Raw genomic sequence first — 13,757 nt, 5'->3', positions numbered from 1 at the left:
CGCCTACCACATACTATGAACTATTTGTAAGAAAACAGACATATAATGTGTGCACAGCAAAATGTGGAAGGCAGACAAAAGTTAACAGCAGTTATTCTTGGTAGGTGGAATTAAGGATGATCTTTATTTTTGTCTCTTTTACTACAATTAATAGATATTAATTATACAATAAAGTTTGTAAAACTTCAACATACATTCAATATAAACACGGGGGGGGGCAATTTACGTTTGGGAGTTATCTGGATAAGCTATAGTCTAACACTGGCAGCCCAAATGAATGTCTTTGCATAACACAATCCATTTACATTATTCTGTACAAGAGGCAGGGCAAATATTTTAATCCTTGTGTTACAGGACGGGGAGGTTGAAGCATGAGAGAAGTGACTTGTCCAATATCTGCAGACAGTCAGCTCTGGCCAGAGATCAGAACCAATGCCTTCTGAATTCCTGGTCCAGCCTTTCTGCTACATGGTTCTGCACCTCAAGACTTTATTCTTAATGAAGTACATGCCCAATTTTATACTTCATTGCCAAAACTTTGAAGGGCTTTAAAGCACAAAAGGCAAGACTGAGGCCACTTTGCATTACTCAGACAAGTATGTTACCTTACTGCCCTGTGTCCTGACTATGTTATTTTAAAAAACAGCCTTCCTGTGACAGAAGCCAGGCCTCTCACTCTGAGACAAGAGGAAAAACAGTCTTTGAGCATCTCAGTCTGCTCTGAGATATAGAAACTCAGAGCAGAGCAAAGTCTAGGAGGCTAACCTCTGCCTCCAATGCCTTTTGACGCAACAGCGCTCATTCACTCATTCACTAATTTATTCACTCATTCATTCACCCATTGGGCCAGAGTCTCCTGAACTCCAACCCTGCCAAACAAAGTGCTGGGTGCCAGGAATGCAGCAGGGACAGGAAAAGGCCTCTGTCCTCACGGATCGCACAGCCAGCTAAGGCATGAACCACGTCTAAGCCTAAGAAACCATCCTCAGCATCTGTGCCTGACACTGTGCTGAAACTCAAAATGATGGATTTCCCCCCAAGTGAAAGAACAGAAAGCCCTGAGTCTGGCAAAAGTTTAAACAAGTAAAAGCACCTCGGGCCAGCACTTCTCCAACCTGACTGTCCGCCGAGATCACCTGGGGGGCTTGTTAGAAGGCCGATTCTGATTCAGTAGGTCTGGGCAGGGCCTGAGACTCTGCATTTCTGACAAGCTCTGGGTGATGCCCAGGACAACACTTGGACTCACAGCAGGCCTCTTCCTTAACCCTGGCAGGCTCTAGTCGGCTCCGCCCAGAAGCCTGGCATCCCTGTCAAGAAACCATACTACTCTATCCCCCGGATAACGTCTCCCAAGAACTCAGTTCTTAATGTGTAAGAATTAAGAATCTGAGTTGCTGCTAGATCCAGGTTTCTTTAGCTCTACTGCAAGGTCACGGATGCACGGGTAACTACAATAACGTGCCCCAGGTTTGTTTTCAAGATTGTCTCGAAACGGTCAAGGTGTGTCACAGATGAGGGCAGTGGACTGCCCAGGCTGCCCCAACACTGGAACCTGCTGGTCCGTGAATACGTTAGCGCGTATCGGAGGATGCTCTCCCGAGTCCACTCGACCTGCCCAGGGCTCACCACGGGGCAATAAAAGGTGAAGTTATACAAATGTATGAAGCAGCAGCAGTGAGGTCAGGCAAGAGACAGCCAAACTCCCGTCCCCAGAGCTCTGCAGTGGCCTCCAAACGGGAGGGGAGGTGTGCCAGTGACTGCTGAGGTCCTCCCACCAGCAGCCTCCCGGCTGCTGCCAAGCCTCCCAGGAAGCCGTCCCATGCGGCAGGGGTCGGCAAACTCTTTCTGTAAAGGGTTGGAAAGTAAGTATTTTCAGCTTTGCGGGTCACATCATTTCCATCACAACTCTTCAATTCCCATTGTATCAGGAAAGCAGCCAGAGACAATACAGAAACCAGTAGACATGGCTACGTTCCGGTAAAACTGAAACAACGGGAGCCAGAATGTGCTCTCGGCCCACGTGACTGGTACGGCCTGGGGTTTTTATCATCTTGCATCGACAGGCTCTCTGGTTTGCACACCAATCTCTTCTGAGTTTTGATCATGCGACTTAATCCCGAAGGGGCTCATTCCTCTGGAGACACTGGTGTGTGACCTTTCCCCCTCTTTTTTTTTTTCCTGTGCCTCACAGCATGCAGGATCTTAGTTCCCCTGACCAGGGATCGAACCCGTGGCCCCTGCAGTGGAAGCATGGATCCTTAACCACTGGACCACGAGGGAAGTCCTCCCCCTTCATATTGAAATAAAATACTAAAATTGAATGGTTGCCTGACTGTGAACAACAGAATAGACATCACCAGCTCAAATGCCTAAATTAGCAAACAAAAAACACCACCAGGTTAGTTTTACAAGTTCCAGTTTACCTTTCATTCTTCTACTAAAATACTAGCAAGTTACTCCTCGGTGAGGCAAAGTACCTTATCCATACACAAGTGATACTTTCATGGTTAACATTTGGCGATGGTTCCTGTCTATCTTCTTTTTCTTCTTCTGCTTATAAACACAGAGTTGTGGTTCCTTGAACACAATGCCAAGTTAAAAGCCTTACAGGGACTTCGCTGGTGGCGCAGTGGTTAAGAATCCGCCTGCCAATGCAGGCGACATGGGTTCGAGTCCTGGTCAGGGAAGATCCCACATGTCGCAGAGCAACTAGGTCCGTGCGCCACAACTACCGAGCCTGTGCTCTCGAGCGCACACACCACAACTACTGAGCCCGCACGCCTAGAGCCTGCGCTCCAACAAGAGAAGCCACCGCGATGAGAATCCCACGCACGGTAACGAAGAGTAGCCCCCGCTCTCCACAACTGGAGAAAGCCTGAGGGCAGCATCGAAGACCCAACGCAGCCAAAAATAAATCAATAAAATAAATTTTTAAAACAAATAAATAAATAAAAGCCTCACAGGGTGATACTGACTGGGAAATGCAACTTAAAAAAACATACTAATGCTATTCTGGGAAACATATCAGGGCCTGGGCAAAGGAAAGATGTGAAAGTAATATAATCCTTCCATTGCCCTCAGCAATGAATACATCTCAAAGCAGCAGGTCTCAGACAGCAACTTCCTGGTCAGCAATATTCTTGACAAAGTCAAAACATGAAAACAAAGTCATAATCTTGCAGCATACCTATTATTCTTGTTTCATCAGAGTGAAAAGTTCATGAGGAAAAAGTAAAATGATCCCTGCCAAACGAGCCCTTGGCGGCCGCCCTTTGCTCATGGTCCTCCATGGCACCAGTCACACGGGCGCTGTCATCTACTTCTTCCTGTCTACCCACCCACCCGTCCAACAAACATGGCCTGAGCACCCACCAGGTGCTCACAGGCACTGAACAGGGCGCCAAACAGATGAAACCCTTCGCAGAGCTGACATTCTAGCAGGAAGAGACAGACCATTCAAATGCACAGGTTGTCCAGTGGAGATGAGTGCTGGGGAAGAAATAAAGGCAGGGGGAGGCAGTCCCAGTGGGAGTGGCTGGTATCATTTTCAAAAGGGGGAGTTTTTTTTTTTTTTTTTTTTGCTGTATGCAGGCCTCTCACTGTTGTGGCCTCTCCCGTTGCGGAGCACAGGCTCCGGACGCGCAGGCTCAGCGGCCATGGCTCACGGGCCCAGCCGCTCCGCGGCATGTGGGATCTTCCCGGACCGGGGCACGAACCCGTGTCCCCTGCATCGGCAGGTGGACTCTCAAACACCTGCCCCGCCACCAGGGAAGCCCGGGGGAGATTTTAAGAAGGTAAGGGAGCCCGCCTGGAAGCAACATAAATGGTCATCTACAGGAGCCTGCCTAGTTAAATCAATTATGATACATCCTTATAATGGGATACAGTGACGCCTTTAAAAGAGGAAGGCAGTTTTTAACGTGCCAAGCATGGAAAGACCTCCAAGGGGATGGTTAGGGGTATGTGTTCAGTCTGCTAACTGTTGCAGGGAGAAAATGACCCAGGTAGCTTTTGCTCTAACCATGGGCGGGACGGAAGTTTCCCCAAGAGTGCTGTGCTGCTGCACATGGTGGGTGAGTGGGATATGTGTGTGTCTATGAGCCATGCAGTGTGTGAGGCACTTTACCATCTTCACAACAGCCTGTGAGCAGGCTCATTACTCCCTTCAGCTGAGACGGACTCGCGGAGGTGGAGAAACTAGGTAGAAAGTGGCACTGCTGGGTGACACACAGATCTCATTCCAAAGATTGCTTCTTCCACTACACCACCTCGCTTGTCACAAAAAAGCACTGTTTATGTGAACATCTGGGAGACCCTGCAACCACAGATGGGAGCGCTGCACCCCATACCCCAGGGCCTCCACGTTTCCCCCAGTAGCAGGATACCCACAGTCCTCTTCACCACCCTATTTTAAAGCGCTTGTTGGTAATCGGTTATAAAGAGCTCTTAGAAGAAGAACCCGTCAAAGGAGAACCTGAACCACACAAAGTCAAAGTCAACGGACAAGCCTTTACAAATGAATTTCAGCAGCCTCCAAGGACAGGTCCTCACTGGTTCCACTGGTCCTGCGACTCTCTCAGGCTACAGGGCTACATGAGGTCAGTGATTCAATTGAAGGACTCCACTTGACTTCAGGAAGTGTACCATCAAGTGGGGTTTATCCATTTGGGAGGTTTGGGACAGAATGCCCATTCTAGATCAACTGGTACCAGCAATGCAAGTAATAGGCTACTGTTAGAGGACCATCTAAATAGCAGAATCAAGTTCAGCTCCATGTCTGACACCAAAGCCTGCACCTTAACCACCATTATGACCTCCCACCATCAGCCCTGTACTTGCTACTTGCTCTGGGTTAGAGACAGCGAACCAGCAAAGCCAGGAGAAGCAGCTGGGCAGACAATGGTACATGTGAAGAGCCTTCCAAACCTACAGGTTTTTGATTCCGCTCTCTGTTCCCTGGGGGCTTACAACGAAACCATAATGCAAGAGAGACAAGGACAGATGACAAGGACCCCTCCTTCACCAAACTGAAGTCAAGCTCCTCTGAGCCCTCTTCTCGACTAGACCTTGGCCTGCTGAGCCCAGGTTTAGCAAGAATCCTGCAAGAACCTCCCATCTTTGACATCTAATCAAGCTCCTCTTAGTAATTTTTCAGCCACTGACCCTCCCACTCTGCCTATTGGTGATAAGTCTCAGCTGTCCTTGAGATTTGGAGTTGAACTCAGTTCTATACTGAAGTCTCTCTCTTCTAATGCAACCGCTGGAATAAAACCCGTCTTGCCATTTTTTAACAAATGTCAGGTGCGATTACTCTTTAACATGGGACAGGTAGTTACTAAGTCAAGGGAGACCCTCTCTGGGCCTTAATTGTCCATCTGTGAAATGAGACGGTAGAACTAAACTATTAAGGGCCCATTCAGTTCTCAAATCCTTTGATTTCCTGTTTCAAGAGTGAAATAAAAAAAAAGAATCCAAATAGGTCTTATCTCAAATCTCAAACAAAATATGGATTTTGTTCAAGTTAGTTAATCAAACTTTTTTCCATAGGGAAAATTTCTGATTCAGTGGCAAAGCAGATTCTAGATTAGAGCATGTCCTTCAAGGTTATCTAATTCCGATTCTATGGAAATTTTTTTCACAACTCTGTAAACCATGGATACTAGCAATGCTAGTAATTCATGTCTAAAGACATGCAAACGAATTCTATCAAGTGAAGGTTCAAGTGACTCTAGTGAAAGAAAGAATCCAGGCTTCACAATGCACATTTCAGTATTTCTAATCTACAAATGTACTTTGGATTCTCCTTTGAACTGGTTGTAATACCTCACTGAATCTCCTCATTAATAAGTTAAATACAATCTTTAACACTTGTTCATTTTTATATCTGTATAAAATTATGACTTTACTTTTTAAAAATTATATTTTAACATTACAAAAGGTACTAGAAGCTATATCATATTTCAAAATATAGTCAAGAAAGCATTATTTATTATTTTTTACATCAAAGATTTTTTTTTGACATCTTTATTGGAGTATAATTGCTTTACAATGTTGTGTTAGTTTCTGCTGTATAACAAAGTGAATCAGCTATACATATACATATATCCCCATATGCCCTCCCTCTTGCATCTCCCTCCCTCCCACCCTCCCTATCCCACCCCTCTAGGTGGTCACAAAGCACCGAGCTGGTGATCTCCCTGTGCTATGCCACTGCTTCCCACTAGCTATTTATTTTACCTTTGGTAGTGTATATATGTAAATGCCACTCTCTCACTTCATCCCAGCTTACCCTTCCCCCTCCCTACATTTTTTAAATCTACCAATGATTACAATTAGGAATCTAGCAAAGTTAAATTTGACCAATGGTTAATGGTTTTTCTACAGTTTTATTTTCACTGCTTTTATTGGCACTTGAATTCCTTTTTCTGAATTTCTTCCAAATTACTATATTTTGAAACCTGGGATTAATAATAGTTTGTAGTCTTTTCCCAAAATCAATGAACATGACTTTTATAGCCAGATGTTAATTATTAAGTTTAATTTTGCTATAATTTATATTTTACAAAATTGAAAGATACACATTAAACTACAGAAATGTACAAAGTATAACATAAAATACCTGTTACCATCATCCAGATCATCAACTGTTAATATTCTGTAAATCCGTTAACCCTCTTTCCCCGTAAACAAAACATTACAGAAAAAATAGTCCCCCATGTCCTGTCCCATTCTCCTCATACCACAAGGTAACCACTACCGTAAGTTATTTCATTCCAATCAATTTATTATACTTTAAAAAATATATATCCACTTTATAAACATTCCCCTACTAACAGACATTTAGGCTGTTTCAATTTTTTTACTATTACAAACAATGTTGCAAAAACATGCTTATACTCATCTCCTTGTATACAAATGTCTCTTTCTCTAAGGTACTTTAGGAGTAGAACCACTGAGTCTTAAGATATACCTATTTGGGGGCTTCCCTGGTGGTGCAGTGGTTAAGAATCTGCCTGCCAATGCAGGAGACACAAGTTCGAGCTCTGGTCCGGGAAGATCCCACACGCCGCGGAGCAACTAAGCTTGTGCGCCACAACTACTGAGCCTGCGCTCTAGAGCCCGTGAGCCACAACTATCGAGCCTGCATGCTGCAACTACTGAAGCCTGTGCACCTAGAGCCCGTGCTCCACACAAGAGAAGCCACCGCAATGAGAAGCCCGCTCACCGCAACGAAGAGAAGCCCCCGCTCGCTGCAACTAGAGAAAGCCCACGTGCAGCAATGAAAACCCAACGCAGCCAAAAATAAAAAAAAAAAAAAGATATACCTATTTTGCTAGTAGCTGTACTGTTCTAAGATACTCTTCCAAATTTCTATCATCTCTCGAGAGTATCAAACTTCATAATTCCTAATCTGATAGATATAAAGTGATCTAATTATGGGGTTTAATTTGTCTCTCCTGGATTACAGGAAAATTCAAGTCTTATATGCTTAACCATTCAGATTTCAACATCCTCGACATATGTGATAATTTCCCCATCCTAAACTGGGATTCGAATTTTGGTCTACAAAGCAATGTCTGCAGTTTAAGGGGGGAAAAAATGTGGGTAATTTCCTAAAAAGATAGTCATAGGTGGAAAACTCAAGAGACAGCATTCGCTTCAGTATATTTTTACTGAACAATACTGGGTATGGTGTTCACCTCCTTAACAGTTCACAGTTTTTTCATCTTCTCTCCCTTCCCGCTGCAACTGTTTTTAAAACCCTCAGCAATTCTCCTGGGAATTACTGCAGTGAGCTCCCTGGTGTGGCCTCTCTCCAACACCTTTCCAAATTAGAGAGTATCTAAGATACACATCTACTAAATTCGGCTTCCAGGGCTTTCAGGACAAAATCCAAATCTCTTACAGCAGCACAGGAGATCCTGCCAAGACGTGCCTCTCTGTTCTCCACTATCCACATGAAATCCCTTGCTCCAACCAGGCTCCGGGACTCCAGGTCCAAAATTGGTGCTCTTTCCCTGTCTTCATCATGCTGTTTCCCAGGCGAAACGCTCTTCTCCTACATCTCATTAGCTCCTGCCCATCCCTCAAGCTCCATTCAATCATTCCCTTCTCTGCAAAGTTCTCTCTCTTCCCACAAGTCAGGGTTAGATGCTGCCCCTTGAACACTGGAATGGTTCATGGTAGACTGCCTCTCCCCTTTACGAAATAATCCCTGCTCAAAAAGCTGAGTAAGGCTCAATATATGTTTGCTAACGAATGCAGCCCTGGAGTGAAGAAAGCGGGGCTACTCCACTCACTACATACCACAGGGCAACTCTCAAATCCTGAGCATTTATTTTCACCTCTCAAACAAAGCATACGACACGAAGTTCCTTCTCCCAGCCCCCAGATTCTGCAGTTCTTGGCACTGAATAACACCTGTGGGTATAACCTCAACTCTAAGAGTTAGGAGAGGGGACCAAATCCAGGTAACTTTCACTTCCATTGTTGATGTGAATCATCCTGTAAGTCCCACCAGCTCAAGCCTCTGAGAAGTAGAGCTTTCCTGATTTCTCAGGAGGGATGTTTTTATACGTTTGGGTATATTAGTTGTGGTGGTTAACATAACCCCTTCCCCCTTGGACTACTGAGAACTAACTGGAAACTGGTGCAACCCTCTGCATTACAAGCCTCAACAGCTTGACCTGTTTCTAGATTGTGAAGATGGGAGCCAGGCCCCAGACACCTCCCGGCACTCTCTGGCTATGAGACCTTAGTAAATGTGCTCTCGTCTCGGGTCTGTTTCTCTCTGAGCTCGGAGGGGCCTGGGTCTCCTGCCAGAGCACGCGTAACAGAAGGAGCCCCACCCTGCCAACCAACAACCCCACAGCATGGCAGGCTGAGAGGTCGCAGGGTTTCCCTCGGGATTCATCGTTTGCAGAAACTCCCTTTCGCTGGGTGAGAAATGGATTACTCAGCAAAGGCCGGGGAAACTGAAAATCCCTGCCTTGAAGCCAAGAGCTGCGGCAGATGGGCGACCCTGGTCCGGGGCTTGGGACCCGGCCGCAGTCCCCTGCCAGGAATCACGGTTACCTGCGGTGGGACCGTGGGAACTCCTCGCAACGCGCCGCCTCTAACCAGCCACCTTCCGACGGTAGCCCTGCAGTGATTGCAGAGCAGCGTCCTCGCTCCCCGCTTTGAGGGTCTGCTGCGCCGTGGTGATTGGCGGAGCTTCGGGGCGGGGCGTCTTAGAAAGCCAATGGGAAGCGGGAAAGCGGCCGGAGAGTCGCAGGGACTACGAGTCCCAGCGTGCACCCGCCGGGCCTTCTGAGCTCCGAGGCTAAAGAAACCCAGGGAGGCGGGTACGCAGTGAGCTAGGGCTGGTGGGTGGAGACGGGGGTCCTGGAGTGCGTGGGAACAGGGGGCGCAGTGATTCCACCCAAGGATCAAAGCCAGCGCGCGGAGCACTTTAACCCTCAGTTTCCAAACTTGTGCACATATTTGGAACCACCTAGAGTAGCTTCAGAGACACTGATGCCTCCGTCTCACCCTAGAGACTGTGAGTTCATTGGTCTGCGTGTGGCCTGGGTTTTGGAATCTTTAAAGAGCCCCAGGAGATTCGATGTGCAGATCTGTTTCGTCCTCGTAACAACCCCACGAGAGGGAGGAACTGTTAGCGTACACATAAGGCAACGGAGGGAAGTTTTGTGAGGGAGGTTAATTTTCTGAAGGTCACACACCTCTGAAGTGGCAGAGCCAGAATGCGGAGCCAGGCAGTCTAGTTGCAGAATCCCGTGCTTTTAATCCATATGCAATGCTACTTCTCAGACGGTTGGTATTATCTCACAGGGAGAGAAAAATGAAATACTATACATACAAAGTGCCATGTTGTGGAGCACAGAAAGTTGAGTTGAATTATTGTGAGGGAATAAGTCCAGTTTTGCCCAAGAACATCAAGACGTCAAGTGCAAGATATAGGACTACATTCATGGGTTGTCTTTTTTTTTTTTTTTTTTTTGGCGGGGCAGCTTATGGGATCTTAGTTCCCTGACTAGGGATTGAACCCAGGCCCTTGGCTGTGAAAGCACAGAGGTGTAACCACTGTACCGCCAGGGAATTCCCTGATCTTCTTTTATAATCTTCTTTTACAGTAAATCATGGGTCAGCATACTACCCTGGGCCTACTGCCTATTTTGTGAATAAAAGTCTATGAGAGTACAGCCTTGGTAATTCCCTGGCAGTCCAGTGGTTAGGACTCCACGCTTTCACTGCTGGGGCCGGGTTCGATCCCTGGTCAAGGAACTAAGATACCACAAGCTGCTGGTGCTGCCAAAAAAAAAAAAAAAAAAAAAAGAACACAGCCACACCCATTGGTTTAGGTGTGGCTGTTTTGGGGAACAAGGCAGAGATGAGTATTTATAGGAGAGACTATATGGCCCACAAAAGAATATATATACTGTCTGACCATTTACAGGAAAAGCTCACCCACCCTGAGTTAAGCAGCTGGCCCAAGATCACAGCTCCAGAGTGAACATGGGCTTCAAGCTCAGGTCTATCCTAGCCCAAGGTCAATTCTCATGACCACTATGCTTTCACAGTCTTCCTCAATGGGGAACATTAACATTATATGCCAGGTGTAACTGAACATGGAGAGAATTAGGATTCTGTCCCTTACCCTTGAAAACTTACTGTCTAGTAAGAGAGGTAGAGTGTCCTTAACCACTCCCTCAATTCACCCAGAATAAATGGCGACCTCTGGCTGGTGAGGCTTTCACAACTGAAATGGAATAAAAATAGTGGCCTGGTGCCAGGCATGTTTAGGCAAACAAAGGGCCGGGGGTAGCCCCCTCAGTCTCCCTCAGCATCACTGTGGGCTGAGAGCTCAAAGTTGGGACAAGAGAAGGTGGCTGAAAGTTGAGGACATGGGGAGGGGCGTGGCTGGGGGTTGCCATGGTGAAGGTCAGGTAAGCCTCAGAAGAGGCTGTAAGGTGTCTAGCCTAGGCCAGCCACGGGGAGGAGGCTGAGACGTGAGAAGCCTGGAATGGGAACTTGTAGGTGGTGGGCCATCAAGCTACCTGAATCCAAATCCCAGTTTTACTACTTACAAGCTGTGTGGCCTGAGCAAGTCGCTTAGCTTCTCAGTGCCTGGGTTTCCTCAACTGTTGAATGGAAAAAACGGCCCCTACTTCATAAGTTCTCTCTGAGGATTAAATTTGTTAACACGGTACTTAGCACCAAGTAAGTGCCCTGTAAATATTAGCTACTCCCTGTGTTAATAGGATCTTTGGTTGCTGGGCTATAAATTAAGAATCCCAATTAGGAAAAGAAGATGGGGATCTGGGCTTCCCTGGTGGCGCAGTGGTTGGGAATCCGCCTGCCGATGCTGCGGACACGGGTTCGTGCCCTGGTCCGGGAGGATCCCACATGCCGCGGAGCGGCTGGGCCCGTGAGCCATGGACACTAAGCCTGTGCATCCGGAGCCTGTGCTCCGCAACGGGAGAGGCCACAACAGTGAGAGGCCTGTGTACTGCAAAAAAAAAAAAAAAAGAAAGAAAGAAGATGGGCGTCTGACTTTGGGCACTGCCTGGGCTCCTGGTACCCACTCATGGGATGGCAGCAAGGTATGTGCTAATAGGAAGCGCCAGGAGCAGGGAGGTTGGCACCAAAACAGCACACAGGTGGCAGGAAGGTGGCAGGTTCCCTGTGGACATACAGGCATGGGGACCTCCCCATCAAATGCCCCTGGCAGAATTCTCACAAGAAAAGTCACAGTCTGGGACTCTTGCCACCATTCCATGCAATCAGAGGGTAATGAGGCTCAGCTGGATATGGATGTGGCCGCTAACTCTCACCAGAGATAAGAGCCCTGAGGAGCCATGTCAGATTCAGACCCTTTTCTTATCTAATGGTGGGAGATTAAGTGAGATGAAGATTATAAAGCAACAAGAGTTGGGGAGAGTGTGAAGGAAATTGGTTAGGTTTAGAGCGGGTTTCTCAACACTTCTCAGCACTACTACATTTGGGGCCCAGTAATTCTTTGTTGGTGGGAAGGTGGGGGCCTGTCCTGCACATTTTAGGATGTTTAACAGCATCCCTAGCCACTACCTATCTGATGCTAGCAGCACCCCTCTCCCAAGTTGTGGCAGCCAAAAATATCTCCAGACTTTGCCAAAAGTTTCCCCCATGTTGAGAACCTCTGGTTTAGAGAGAAAGAGATAGTTGAATATATCATTCATGCATGCATTCATTCACTCCATTTGATGTGATGGTTAAAGGCCTGGACTGTGGTTCCAGACCACCCGGGTTTCAATTCCACCTCTGCTACACTTCCTGGTTGTGTGACCCTGGGCGATCATTTCACTTCTCTGTGCTTCATAGGGTTGTTATAAAGACCAAATAAAATAATACATGTAATGAAAAAACTTAGTTCAGTGTCCAGCCAAGTGTCAGCTATTCACTGAGAGCATCATAAGTGCTGGACCCTAGCCTCAGCCCTGAGGGTCCCTACAGTTAATTCCTCCCACCGCAGACAGACTGATCTTATTTTTAAATTTAAATATTTCAATGGAAGTAAATGTACAGCTCAATACACTTTCACAAAGCAAACACGTCCAGGTAGCCAGCACCCAGATGAAAGACTGAGCCTGGCCAGCATCCCAGAAACTTTTTTTTTTTTTTTAAATGTTCCATACCCTCCCTTCCCCTGAGCATTTAACTACACTGCTCCCTGCGGCTCCCAAGTCCCTTTGTTTTTATTCTGACCAAGTACTACTTATTCTTTTTTTTTTCCTTTTTCTTTTTTTATTGTAGTAAAACATATAACATAAAATTTGCCATTTTAACCATTTTTATATGTGCACTTCAATAGCATTAATTACATTCACATTGCTGGGCAACCATCACTACTCTCTATTTCGGAAATTTTCATCATGATTTCCAGCTCAAAAACCACCCCATCCTTCCAGAATAAAATTCTGCCTGGCTCACATCGCCTGCCTTACCCCATGACCTCATTTCCTGCCACATGACTCACTCCACTCCAGCCTGATGGCTTTCTTGCCTTTGTGTACGCAGCTCCCTCTTCCTGGAATGCCCTTCCCCTTCCAGACACATAACTAGCTCCTGCCCAAACGGCACCACCTCCTCAGAGCGGCTGCCCTGGGCCAGCCAACTTAAAATAGCACACAAACCTCTAGCCCTTCTAGTTAGCTTTTTACCTAGCTTTATGATCATTCTCTAGCCTTTTACCTAGCTTTATGATCTCATTTATTTTTTGTTAGTTCATTTCCTGGGGATCCACTAAAAGTTAAACTGCTTGAGAGCAAGACCCAGTCTATCTTACTTATTTCTATATTCACAGTGCCTAAAAGTGTAGCTGTCATATAGTAGGTGCTCACTAAGTAGGTAGCAATTGAATTAAATGGCATGATACAGGTAAGTGCTGTTTGCTGTGCTCCTGTACTCAGGGGGGGCACCATCTCTTCTTGGTTGTTTTTTAAGGATTTCCAGTCAATCAATAAGCATTTATTTACCTCTGTGGTAGGCAGTAGTCTAAGAATAACCCCCATAACCCTCACTCATGTATAATCTGCTCCTCTTTCAGTATGGGTGAAACCTCTGAAGATGATGAGATATCATTCCTGTGCTTATGTTATATGGCAAAAGGAGCCTACTCTAATTGTATGAGCCCTTTAAAAGCAGAATTTTCTCTGGCTAGTGCTAGAGAGAGTCATTGCTGGTTTGAAGATAGAGGGGCCACAGACATGCAGGCAGCT

At 46.3% G+C, this 13,757-nt stretch overlaps 1 protein-coding gene across 1 annotated transcript in view; it reads right to left on the bottom strand.

Moving 5' to 3' along the window:
- The window catches only part of LGMN (legumain), a 34,993-nt gene extending 25,797 nt beyond the window's left edge, over positions 1 to 9,196 (bottom strand). Inside the window, exon 1 of the mRNA XM_082649275.1 lies at positions 9,076 to 9,196. The gene's annotated coding sequence lies outside the window, so the exon portion shown is untranslated. The remainder of the gene's footprint in view (positions 1 to 9,075) is intronic.
- Between the last annotated feature and the right edge of the window lie 4,561 nt (positions 9,197 to 13,757).

Source organism: Grampus griseus (genome assembly GCF_964374135.1).
Source record: "Grampus griseus genome assembly, chromosome: 2".
Classification (NCBI taxonomy): domain Eukaryota; kingdom Metazoa; phylum Chordata; class Mammalia; order Artiodactyla; family Delphinidae; genus Grampus; species Grampus griseus.
This window is presented reverse-complemented; position numbering and strand designations above follow the sequence as displayed.